The sequence below is a fragment of the Pantherophis guttatus genome, chromosome 2 (assembly GCF_059756535.1).
Source record: "Pantherophis guttatus breed Tessera chromosome 2, ASM5975653v1, whole genome shotgun sequence".
NCBI lineage: Eukaryota > Metazoa > Chordata > Lepidosauria > Squamata > Colubridae > Pantherophis > Pantherophis guttatus.
In genome coordinates, this window is record NC_142064.1 from 95,682,773 (window position 1) to 95,694,172 (window position 11,400).

Consider the following 11,400-nt stretch of genomic DNA (forward strand, 5'->3'; position numbering starts at 1 on the left):
CCAGAACTATCGCCAAAACTGAACACTTTAACAACAGAATAATCAGAGAAGCCATCAAGATAGAAAAACGTCCACACAGCATGAACAAATGAGACGATACCTCCCGCCTACCAGCCATTTGGAAACCCGCCCTTATTGACAAACGAGTCCCTAACACGATGAATGACACCAGACCCACACTCACGAGAGCCACACAGGATGTCACCACCACACATCCACACAGAAAGCAGACTCAAACCCACACTGATAATGAGCCATGACCAAGGACCAGAAGCCAGACCGCAGCTGCATCATTAGCCACTTTAAACCCCTCCAATCCATACATGAAGCAGACTGACACCCACCATGAAGAGCTCGCACGGCCACAAACACGAAGCCAAACAACAACGCAGCTCACCAGCTCAAATCCCCCTGCAACTCAGACTAAGCTGAGCACAACCAAGCCCCCACCCAAACAGAACACACCCCCATCCAATCAGAGCACAACCAACCCCCCATCCAATCAGAACACAGCCAAGCCCCTAACCAATCAGAACACACCTCCACCCAATCAGAACACAGCCAAGCTCCCACCCAATCAGCTCACATCCCCACCAGCAGTTAAAAGGAAGAGACAGCTGCGATCTCACATTGCTCCTGGAAGCACGAAGCCGAGAACACCAGCCTGAAGATGACGAATGAGACTTCGTCGAAATGTCGCCAAGACACTTCCAATTTTACGTGGGAGAAGACCCGAATAACCAAAGACCTACATACAAACACCCGCGAAAACCTGAGAAAACAAATATTTAGATATAGATATAGATATAGATATAGATATAGATATAGATATAGATATAGATATAGATATAGATATTACACACACACACACACACACACACACACATACAACTACCTAATATGCAGGCAGCCCAAGTTCGAATCTGAGTAAGGGTATGGCTAGCTAATGAGAGACTAGTATAGAAATAGATGTATACTAGTCTCCCTTTATTTCTTTATCAGCAAATATAAATTTGGTATAAAATGGTTTGTCGAATATGACTGCTTGAGGGCTCCTGGATTAGAGCTGAAAGGTGAAAGGGAAGCAGTATGCTCTCTCCCACATGCTGGGGTAGACCAGGTGCTTCGACAGAAAAATACTTTGTGTGTGTGTGTGTGTGTATATACGTATATATATTGAAAAGACAAAGAGACATGCTGGTGTTCAGCAATTAAAGAATAACTGGAAAATCTCTTTTAAAAAGTGAACGTCCTGCAACTGGGCCAAGAGAAAAAGATAATGTTAGAGTTTTAAAGGAAGGAGAGAGATAGAGAGAAGGGGGGGGGAAATCACAGACAAATTACTGCCTTATAATTATTGGCTGAACAGCAGGGTTTCCACCAGTCTGGTTGAAAAGGATGAAATTAAGACCTTCCTTTGTTAACAATGTAAAAAAATAGCTTCTACTATCACAATAGATGACTTTGTGGTAAGAATTATACTTGCTGTGTGTGTGTGAGAGAGAGAGCGTGTGTGTGAGACACACATACACACATTCTAAATTCAGTTCCTGGCATCCAACAGAGGATGTTAAAATGGTAGGAAAGTCAGAGTTCTCCCTGATACCTTGAAGGCCAGCTTCTCAGGCAGCAACCAACTCCATGGACCGAAAAATGACATTACCAGCAAATCTTTCATTGTACAGAGAAAGCTAGTAGTTCTAGAAAAAATAAAGTTCAGCTAAAGCCTTTCCAGGTGGATGGAGTTAGGTGGGCTGGGTATAAAATAAAAGAAGAGGGGGAATAAATGAAATAACATATGAAAATCAGGAGTAACTGACTTTTCAAAGGCTCACCATTAGTTATAAGGTGGGCCTCAATCCTAGAGTAAGCATAGTTGCATTTTGAAACTGGTGTTCCTTCAAAAATTCTACCTGTTGTCCTTTTCCCAGGAAAATTATACATCTCTTTTATTCCTTGGGTGGGGTTCTTTGTTTTGATACTTGCATATTTGTCGCCTTTATTATTTTTATTCATTATCAAGTTTAACTACTTTTTATAAATTTATTAAGGGCAAATTTTAGTTTCCCCCTCATGTGTGGAAACACTTCACATGATAGATATAGATAGATAGATAAATGATAGATAGATGATAGGTGATATAGATAGTAGACACGATAGATACTGTAGATAGATAGATAGATAGATAGATAGATAGATAGATAGATAGATAGATAGATGATAGATAGTTGATAGATAAATAAATATATATAGAGAGAGATGATAGATAGATTTAAACCCTTGAATAAAATTCTTCCCAAAGTATATATCTTCCAAACCTTTAAACATAAATATCCAATTTAAATTGTCAAAAGCTCTCTTCACATGCAAGAATATTAATATTGCTTGTTTCTCATTATCGTATTGCAAATACTTAATAATATCCTATTAAGTTCTCACATTGTCCCTTAATTGCCTTTTCAGCAAACTCTAGATTGGTCCTCATGAGTAAAAGTTTGTAAAGCTTCCATCTTTAGCCAACATTTCAGTAAAAGTTTGTAATGATTATTTAGAAATCAGTCTATAGTGGGGGTTTTTTAAAGACAAATGTTGACCTTCTTTTGGCAACAAAGCAATATTGGCTGTGTACCATACAACCAATCTCTTTATCCCCAAATGCTTACCTTGCTGAACACATCTATAGCTCTAGTGCTGCTTAGCATCCTTGATCTCCTTCCCCACTGGGTACCATTTTCTTTTTGCTGCATCTTTTAATCTGTAAACTCTCTAGAGCCAGATAGAAGGGAAGCAAATGAGGCCAAGGACAGGGAAAGTAAAGAACTGACAGAGCAGCAAAAGGCATCCTATACCGGGGAAAGAAACATGTGGTAAACAATAAGCAGAGATGTTTTCAGAACACAAAAAATCAAAACCAGGCAAATACAGGGCATACTTCAATACTAGCCATAATTAATGTACTACTGGTTTCAGGGCTATCTATAGGTGAGCTCAAAAGAAACAATGTATTGACCCCAATTGCAGCAGCCATCTTGACGTTTTTCACCTCACAACTCCTCTCGGGCTTTATCAATAAAATCCAGTGGTGAAATCTAAAATTTGTTACATGGCTTGATGTGGGGGGGGGGGGGGTAATGTGACTGGCCAATTGGCATGGCCAATTTTATTTTTTTTTTTACTTTTAAAACCATTTTTTCTACAACCTCTTTGGCGAAGAGGTTGTAAAAAAATGCTTTCAAAAGGCTCTGACGATCCCAGCTGAGTTGCCTGATCGGCAGTGGCTTTTTTAAAAAGCTTCTACCGATCAGGCAACTCAGCTTGGATCGTCAGAGCCATTTAAAAGAAAAATAGGGTTTTTTTTCTTTTAAATGCCTCTGATGATCCAAGCTGAGTTGCCTGATTGGCAGAGGCTTTTTTAAAAACTCAACTTGGATCGTCAGAAGCATTTAAAAGAAAAATAGGGGTTTTTTTCTTTTAAAAGCCTTTGACAATCCCAGCTGAGTTGCGCGATCATCAGAGGCTTTTTTTTTACTTTTAAAAGCATCTTTTCCGCCAAAGAGGTTGTAGAAAAAATACTTTTAAAAGTTTTTTAAAAAGCCTCTGATGATTGTGCAGCTCAGCTGGGCATGGGGGTGGGCAGGGATTTTTGCTATTGGTTCTCCGAACCACCCGCTTCCATCGCTACCGGATCAGGCGATCCGGTCCAAACCGGGAGCATTTCATCCCTGATAAAATCTTACATCTGTTGTACATTTATCTACCACTCTGCAATGGCACTTCAGTTAGTCCTTGACTTACAACCACAATTGAGCCTAAAATTTATGTTGCTAAAGCAAGACATTTTGTTGAGTGAATTTTGCTCCATTTTATGACCTTTCTTGCCACGGTTGTTACGTGAATCACCACAGCAGTTAAATTAATAACATGGTTGTTAAGTGAATCTGGCTTCCCCATTGACTTTGCTTGTCAGAAGGTCACAAAAGGGGATCACATAACTCCAGGACACTGCAACAGTCATAAATATGAACCAGTTGCCAAGTGGCCGAATTCTGATCACATGACCATGGGCATGTTGCATATGTGTGAAAAACGGACCCTTTTTTCAGTGACGTAACTTTGAACAGTCACTAAATGAATAGTTGTAAGTTGAGTATTAACAATAATTATTAATTTACATGAAAGTGCTGATCTTCTCTTTATTTTTTTCTCCATCTACTCTGGTGGAACCTTATTTATGACTTCCCATTTGGAGAAACACTTTGCTCATTTGTATCAACATGCAATATGATTTATCCAATGGGAAAGACATTAAGCACCCTTAGTTTTCTGATTTACTGCATTTTGAAGCTGTGGTAAAGTCCCTTTGTAGTAACCTAGTGGTTTTTGTTTGTTTGTTTGTTTGTTTTAATGAGGGAATGCTTTAATTATAGAATTGCATTTCATTGTATGATGAAGTTCTCTGTGAAGCAGTAATATGAAGGATACAAGATACACTGTGTGAATTAAGATCACTGTTGTCTTTTGATTTACTTCTTTTCTTAGTTCTTGTTTAATGTGAGTTGGACTATAATCTGTTGTGACCTAGGCCCGTGTAGGTATTATCAGATGCAATCAGTTCTAAAAAAACAGATTTTATTAGAACATCTGAGAATTAACTCATTCTCAGCATAGTCCAAACTAATTCAAAACGAATTCTTCATACCACAGTTCTTCGGCCTTATCACCAACCTTGGTCTACTTTGGCAATCTGCCAAAGGCTTTTCTTGGCAAAAGTTCAGAAGCAGGAGATACCAACAAGAAATAAATGCAGCAAGACAAGAAACAAATCTGTCAACATTGTTTTCCAATAAAGAGCCCAAGAGCCGTTGCTGGTCTTTTAAGTCTTATGGGAGGGGCCAATCATCTCTTGGCCTTACTCCCGAGTCATCCTTTTTGCTTTAGCTGCTCTTGCCTTCTGGCAGCTCTTCTCATGCGTGCACTAGGAACAGGCTCCTCCTGTTCCTCTGCCTTTCTGCTGTCTGCCTCTGGAGGCTCTGGAGTCCGCACATCACTCCCAGATGGCCCTGGCCCCATCTCTGCCTCCGATGCAGAGCCCTCATCAGGGCCTTTCCCTGACTCCAGGACTGGCCCATTGTCCTCCCCTGTCTCCTCATTGTCCAACTCTGCTGCCAGTTCTGCAGGCTGCTGGTGGATCACAATATAATCTTTGCTGTGGTTTCATTGATTTGTTTGCTTGCCCACTTTCTAAAGATAGGCGCTACTGATTCAAGGCCATTCTTGAAGTCATGCTGGTGCCAGTATACAGCACATCTGGTGAGACAATTCCTTAATTTAATTTTCTTTCTCTGCTCCTTACGAATATGTCAATACCAGCTGACTTCCAGGTCTGGCTGAGTTGCCCTACTTTGCTGAGTACTCACTGGTCTCCCATTATCCCAAGAGCCCTGCAAACTCATGCCAGTCAGAAATGATTAGTGGATTTGGACAGCCCTGATGACAGCAGCTGTTTTGATCTGCCAAGGCTGTGGATAAAAATGCAGAGATCTTCTCCCTGCCCAAAACTTCAATCTGCTGGGAATGTTTAGCTATCTGAATAAACATGGAGAAGAAAATTCGCTGACTGAATGGTCAACAATCATGAAGAAGAAGATTCATTGATTGAGGGTGCTATATGAACCCATACCTATTTAGCATACAACTAAGGGGTTTTTTTTTCTGTTATGGTTCTCTCTTGGTATCCCACTTCCTACTAAATGTTGAATGTGTTCCTCTTTTTGTTTCCACTTTTCAATAAAATTGTCAGGGTTCAGAGTAACGCATCCAAAGAAATCAGAACTCCAAGGCATGAACATGTTTCAGAGAACATGTTTATTGGATACATCATATCAGCACAACTAGTGAAAACCAACTCTAAAAAGTTTCCATGTTTCCAGTACAATTAAAAGTAAGATTTCCCCTCCTCGAGTGTCACCGGTCAGATTGTCCAACCAAAAGAGTTGGTGGGCTCCTTGGCCATGTCCATCCCTCCTCCAACTGTCATCTGTTGGGATGACCTTAGTTCCCACAGAAGAGCTTCTTATTATGTCTACAAGACAGTTGAACTATTTCCCCCTCATCCTCCTTCCATAGTTCGTGACAAGTATGAGGCAGGAAAAGATGGCTTCAGCCAGGTTTGATTGACAAAAATGGCTTAACAGCCATAAAGACCTTTTGTTATGGGAACAGTCCATCTCATTCTCAAGCACCTGTGGTGGTGACCTTGATAGTTGCCAGACTCTCACAGTACATTCTCAGCATTCTATTTCACCCTTCCCTCCCCACAGTTCATTGGCAAGTTGAATAGCATTAAGGTTTGAAAGAAGCAAAGTGGTTCAATCTTGACAGACAGTTGAAGAAGAAAAAAAGCCATTGGAAGAATATCTGAAGGACAGTGAAGAAGATGCATGGAAGCTGATATACTAATAAGTACACTGAATAACTAAGAAGTCACACTGGTCTACAAGAAAGAGCAAATGAAGGATAGAAAAGAAACATGACAAGGCAAAGAATTGCAGGGCCAGTACATAAAAAAGCCCTCCACATAAATACGGAATGGGACAACTGACACAGCTGACTTGGCCCAACCAACTGACCCTGGTCACTTGCCTTGGACAATTCACCGTGGGCCAACTTGCCATGGCCAACTTGCCATCTGGATGAGTCCAGTAATTGGAGTTGGGGCTTTCTGGAATGCTGACACATATGTTCATTGCAACATCCTCCCAACTTATATTCTCCATTTTAGATATAATTATTCCTTTCAATATTCAATATTCCATAGCCATCCAAGGATAAAAGTGGATGGAATGACAAGGAGAAAGAGAGTGAAACACAGTGTGGTTTGTACAGAATGAGAGAAAATTATGTAGAATAAAATAAAAACTGACGGGGGGGGGGACAAGAAATTTTCCCAAGTTGCACCTAACCTTGGTATGAACATATCTTGGTTACCTTGTACCCATACCTTCATCATGTCCTCAGCCCATGAGTGAGTCCACAAATGCCATCGCTAGCCCATCTACCCTGTCCTAACCAAGGGGTGTCTTCCCACAGTGAGTGATGTCCAGAGAGCAAAGCCAAAGGATTTATTCAATTACTTTGTGTAATTTCAAAATTGGTACAATTATTACCATAATTGGATGCTAAGGCAAAATATGGGCAACAAGAAGTAGGATAGGGATTGGAAATGGGCACAGCAACTTTTAGGTCAACAGAATTTTCTGTCAAGTCAGAGGCAGATGGGCAATAGGTTAATTCAGCAATGGAGGAAAGACCATGATGTATGTGAATTTGTGCCTGAGAGACAGACAGAGAGGTGGAAACTGGAGGGGAAATTGCAATGAAGAGATATGTGTGAAAGAAAAAGACCCCTAAGGTAGTGTGAGATATGTAGCTGCCTTACTATTTGTTTGCCTTGCTTTGTGGGACAACTTAGTTGCTTTCATGTTCCGTAGACCGAAAGATGGCAAGCTTTATACATTTTTTTTATTTGAAATAAAAATACTTTAAACTGCCCAGATATGACCGTGACAACAATTTTGACAAGAAGATTAATCTATCTCCCTCCTTTCCTCTTGTGTGTGATTTAAATCTAAGTCTTTAAATAAGATTCGTCATTCGGTTTCTATGGGAAGTGCTCGGGTGAAGGATCCAGCCTCAAGTACTAACTACAAGGAAGAGAGTTTGCTCCAGCAAAAAAGGATACATCCTTTTCTCTAAGTCCCTGGTGCATTTCCAAAATATCTTTTTTCTGGGAACGTTTAAAACGTATTGTCCACTCAGGGCATAGTTGGGCCTTGAAGGAATCTGAGTCCAGGGCAAAATGCACAAAATTGTGAAACATTTTAAGTAGCTCTCTGGATTCAATTCCAAAAAGGCACTTCAGGGCATTCAGAAACATGAATGGAGCACCCGCCTTGCAGCTTTTTATGGCAGCTGGTTTGATCTTCACATCTGCCAAGTGACCCCAAGGAAAGACATGTTTAATATTCAAGGACCTGCAGACAGCTTCTCTGTTTGTACTGTGAAACACTTTCTGAAATTAAATCTGAAGCAATGCACAGCCCTCATCTGGGGTCCTTTGAATTGGGGAAAATTGTGTATACTTCACCTCTGGATAAAAGTGGGAAGATTCTGGAAGGTTGTGCAGTTTTGACAAAAAAAGGAACAGGCTTGTGCCATTCTTAGACGTTGACAACACATCTGAGGACAGTCCTGGTTGCAAAAAAACCAAATGGAAACCACCTAGACTCAAGAGAGCAAGAAAGGTGATTATCAGGAAGAAAAAAGATCTGTTGGAACAAGTAAATTAGCAGCTAGCAAGATAACATATTAGTTGAAGAATAAGGAAGCTAGATGTGGGAATCATACCTACCACATTGCCAATAATTGACATTGGCCTCCTAGATTCTTTCTCATAGAAGAATTGGAGATTGGGTTGGGCACAAGGGTCAGGGTTTCAACAAGTATTTAAATTCATTCAAAGGATATCGCTAATTTTACTTACACGGCTGCCCATCTCACAAAACTGATTTTGGCTGGTGTTTTGATTGAATTTTAGGTTTGTTTGTTGTTGTTTTTTTGTTATTGGGTTATTTTTAGCTTTAGTTCAGACTTTTGTGCTCTGTAAGACAAATATTTTATCAACATTTCTTGTAAATGGAAATTATTTATTGGGATTCAGGTAGGGCAAGTGTCCACAAGGCAAATGACAAAACGTGAGTCATGACATGATACAAATGATGTAGCTTACTTGCATCAGATGTCATGACAATGTTATGGAATTGTACCATTTGTGTACCACCTCCTCCTTCAAATAATTATTCACCATATCCTAAATCCAACCATAAACACTTTCTCATCTATACAAATCAGCCAGAATACCTTGGGGTTGTTTTTTTTTTTTTTTTTTTTTTGAATGTACAGAAGACTGACTGACATCTGGTCCTCATTTTTACTATCTATATTCTATATTGCTTCCCAAGCTGCATATTTTATTTCACAATGACTAAGACTGTCCTGTTATTCAAAATGTTTAGTTTCTCTCAAGTTTCTGCCCAAGACCCTACACCATTATTATGCAAATACATGCTGAAGTTGTTGCCAAACAAGACAGGACAAGTTGGAGTGTAGGATGGGAGCAGAATTGGAGTGGGAGAGGTAGGAGAGAGAGAGAGAGAGAGAGGAGAGAGGAAGAGCGAGATGGATCTGTATAATTTGGATAAAAGTGTCACTGCGTTTTTTTATTTCCCAGCTGAGCTTCATTATTTTTGGACTAATAGACTTACTGTAGTTTGCCAAGTTCCTTATCAGTATTCTACTATGCATGTCCGCATTCTTTCACTTGCTACACACTTCTTTCCTTTGTTCTCTTGCCAGAAAGGTCCGGCTGAGAAATAGCTGGCAAGAACTATTTCAAAATGTAGCAATTACTTTTCTTAGTTAGTGAGGTGTTTTATTTTCTTTATAACAAATAAATGAGTTTTATTAGAGAACTTTTCTTCGTCGTTTCTTTTCAGAATATTGCAACTTGGAGAGGCCTCGATCCATCCTCTAATTAAATCAGGGTGATTTGTCCCAGAGCCAAACATGGGATTAATCAATGCCCTGACAAAAAGCACCATAGAATCAAGGAACATCTTAAAGTCAGAGGTGGGTTTCAGCAGGTTCTGACCAGTTCTGGAGAACCGGTAGTGAAAATTTTGAATAGTTTAGAGAACCGGTAGTAAAAATTCTGACTGGCCCCGTCCCTATCTATTCTCTGCCTCCCAAATCCCAGTTGATCGGGAGGAAATGGGGATTTTGCAGTATCCTTCCCCTGGAGTGGGGTGGGAATGGAGATTTTACAATATCCTTCCCCTGCCACGCCCACCAAACCATGCCCACCAAGCCACACCCACAGAACCGGTAGTAAAACATGTTGAAACCCACCACTGCTTAAAGTACTTAAAAGGTTCCTTTCCACAGCTAGTATTTTAAGATTAGTTAGGGGGCATTTCTGCAGTTAAAATTATATGTCAAAGTAAGTCTGGTTTATACCTACTTCTTTCTGTGCTGGCCTGCTCTTTATTCTTTTCAACTCAAAGATTGTTGGGAAGAAATTATGTTAAGGGGCTCGAAGCTGACTGATTGTCCCTTGGTCAGCTAGACAACTCCCTGAGAACCAGAACAGAAAGAGAGAAGTCCCCAGGACAATGATCAAATTCTCCATTTTAAGTCTTCCTTTCTCCTGATCATGTGATTCAGAGTGAAACTGCTATTAACCCGGCAGAAAGACTTCCCAAAAAACATGTTCTACATTTGAAGTGAATTAAATTTTAATTTTTATATTTACTACTAATGGAAGAAAATATATGCAGCTCAGGATTGAACTATGGAGTCCCTGTTGTTTCTCTGACCTTGGTTATGAAGATGTTTCATTACCTGGCTAGTAATATCCCACTGAAGATGTTACCCAACCAAATAATGAAACATCTGCATGAAAGCAATCAAGCACAGAGATGACCAAGGTCTTTATTTACCATTTTAGGTACTGTTGGTGTCATTATGACGGCTGTTTTTAAGTTTGTTTTAATTGTTCTGATGTGAATGGCTGTAGGCTCATACTAGATAATTACCAGGGTGAAATCCAGCAGGTTCTGACAGGTTCTGGAGAACCGGTAGCAGAAATTTTGAGTAGTTCGGAAAACCGGCAAATGCCACCTCTGGCTGGCCCCAGAGTGGGGAGGGAATGGGGATTTTGCCGTATCCTTCCCCAGCCACGCCCACCAAGCCACACCCACCAAGCCACACCATGCTCACCAGCCAAGCCCACAGAACCAGTAGTAAAAAAATTTGGATTTCACCACTGATAATTATATTAATGAAACCCCATTATCATCGTCATGATTGTTATTTCCATCTTCTGTATCTTAAGCGAGTAAGCCTCTTTTGCATTAAGTTACTATAATCAGAGTATTTATTAAAAGTGATACATTCATAGAGAGGCAGGGGGGAAAACAATCACCCTATTCTTGATTGTGTAGAGTACCTAATTTTTTCACTGCATCTTTCTGACTTAGAAGACAATTTAAGTTCACAAATGATAGCACAAAATACTCATTTTTATAGTATTTCGTTTAGCCAGCAGACAAGCCCTTGATTGACAAAACATGGGAAAATGTGAGCAGTTAAAATGTTGAGAATTAATATTATTTATCTCATTACCTGGTAATGAATTCTCTTTTTTTGAGTTAATTGGATTTCTGAGGAGTGGGGCAACTGACAAATGACAAAGTGTGGACTCCTAATTCCCTGTCAAGTTTGTGATAATGATGAATTGGTTAAAAAAAAACCATAGATAATGGATAACTAATTGGTACCCTT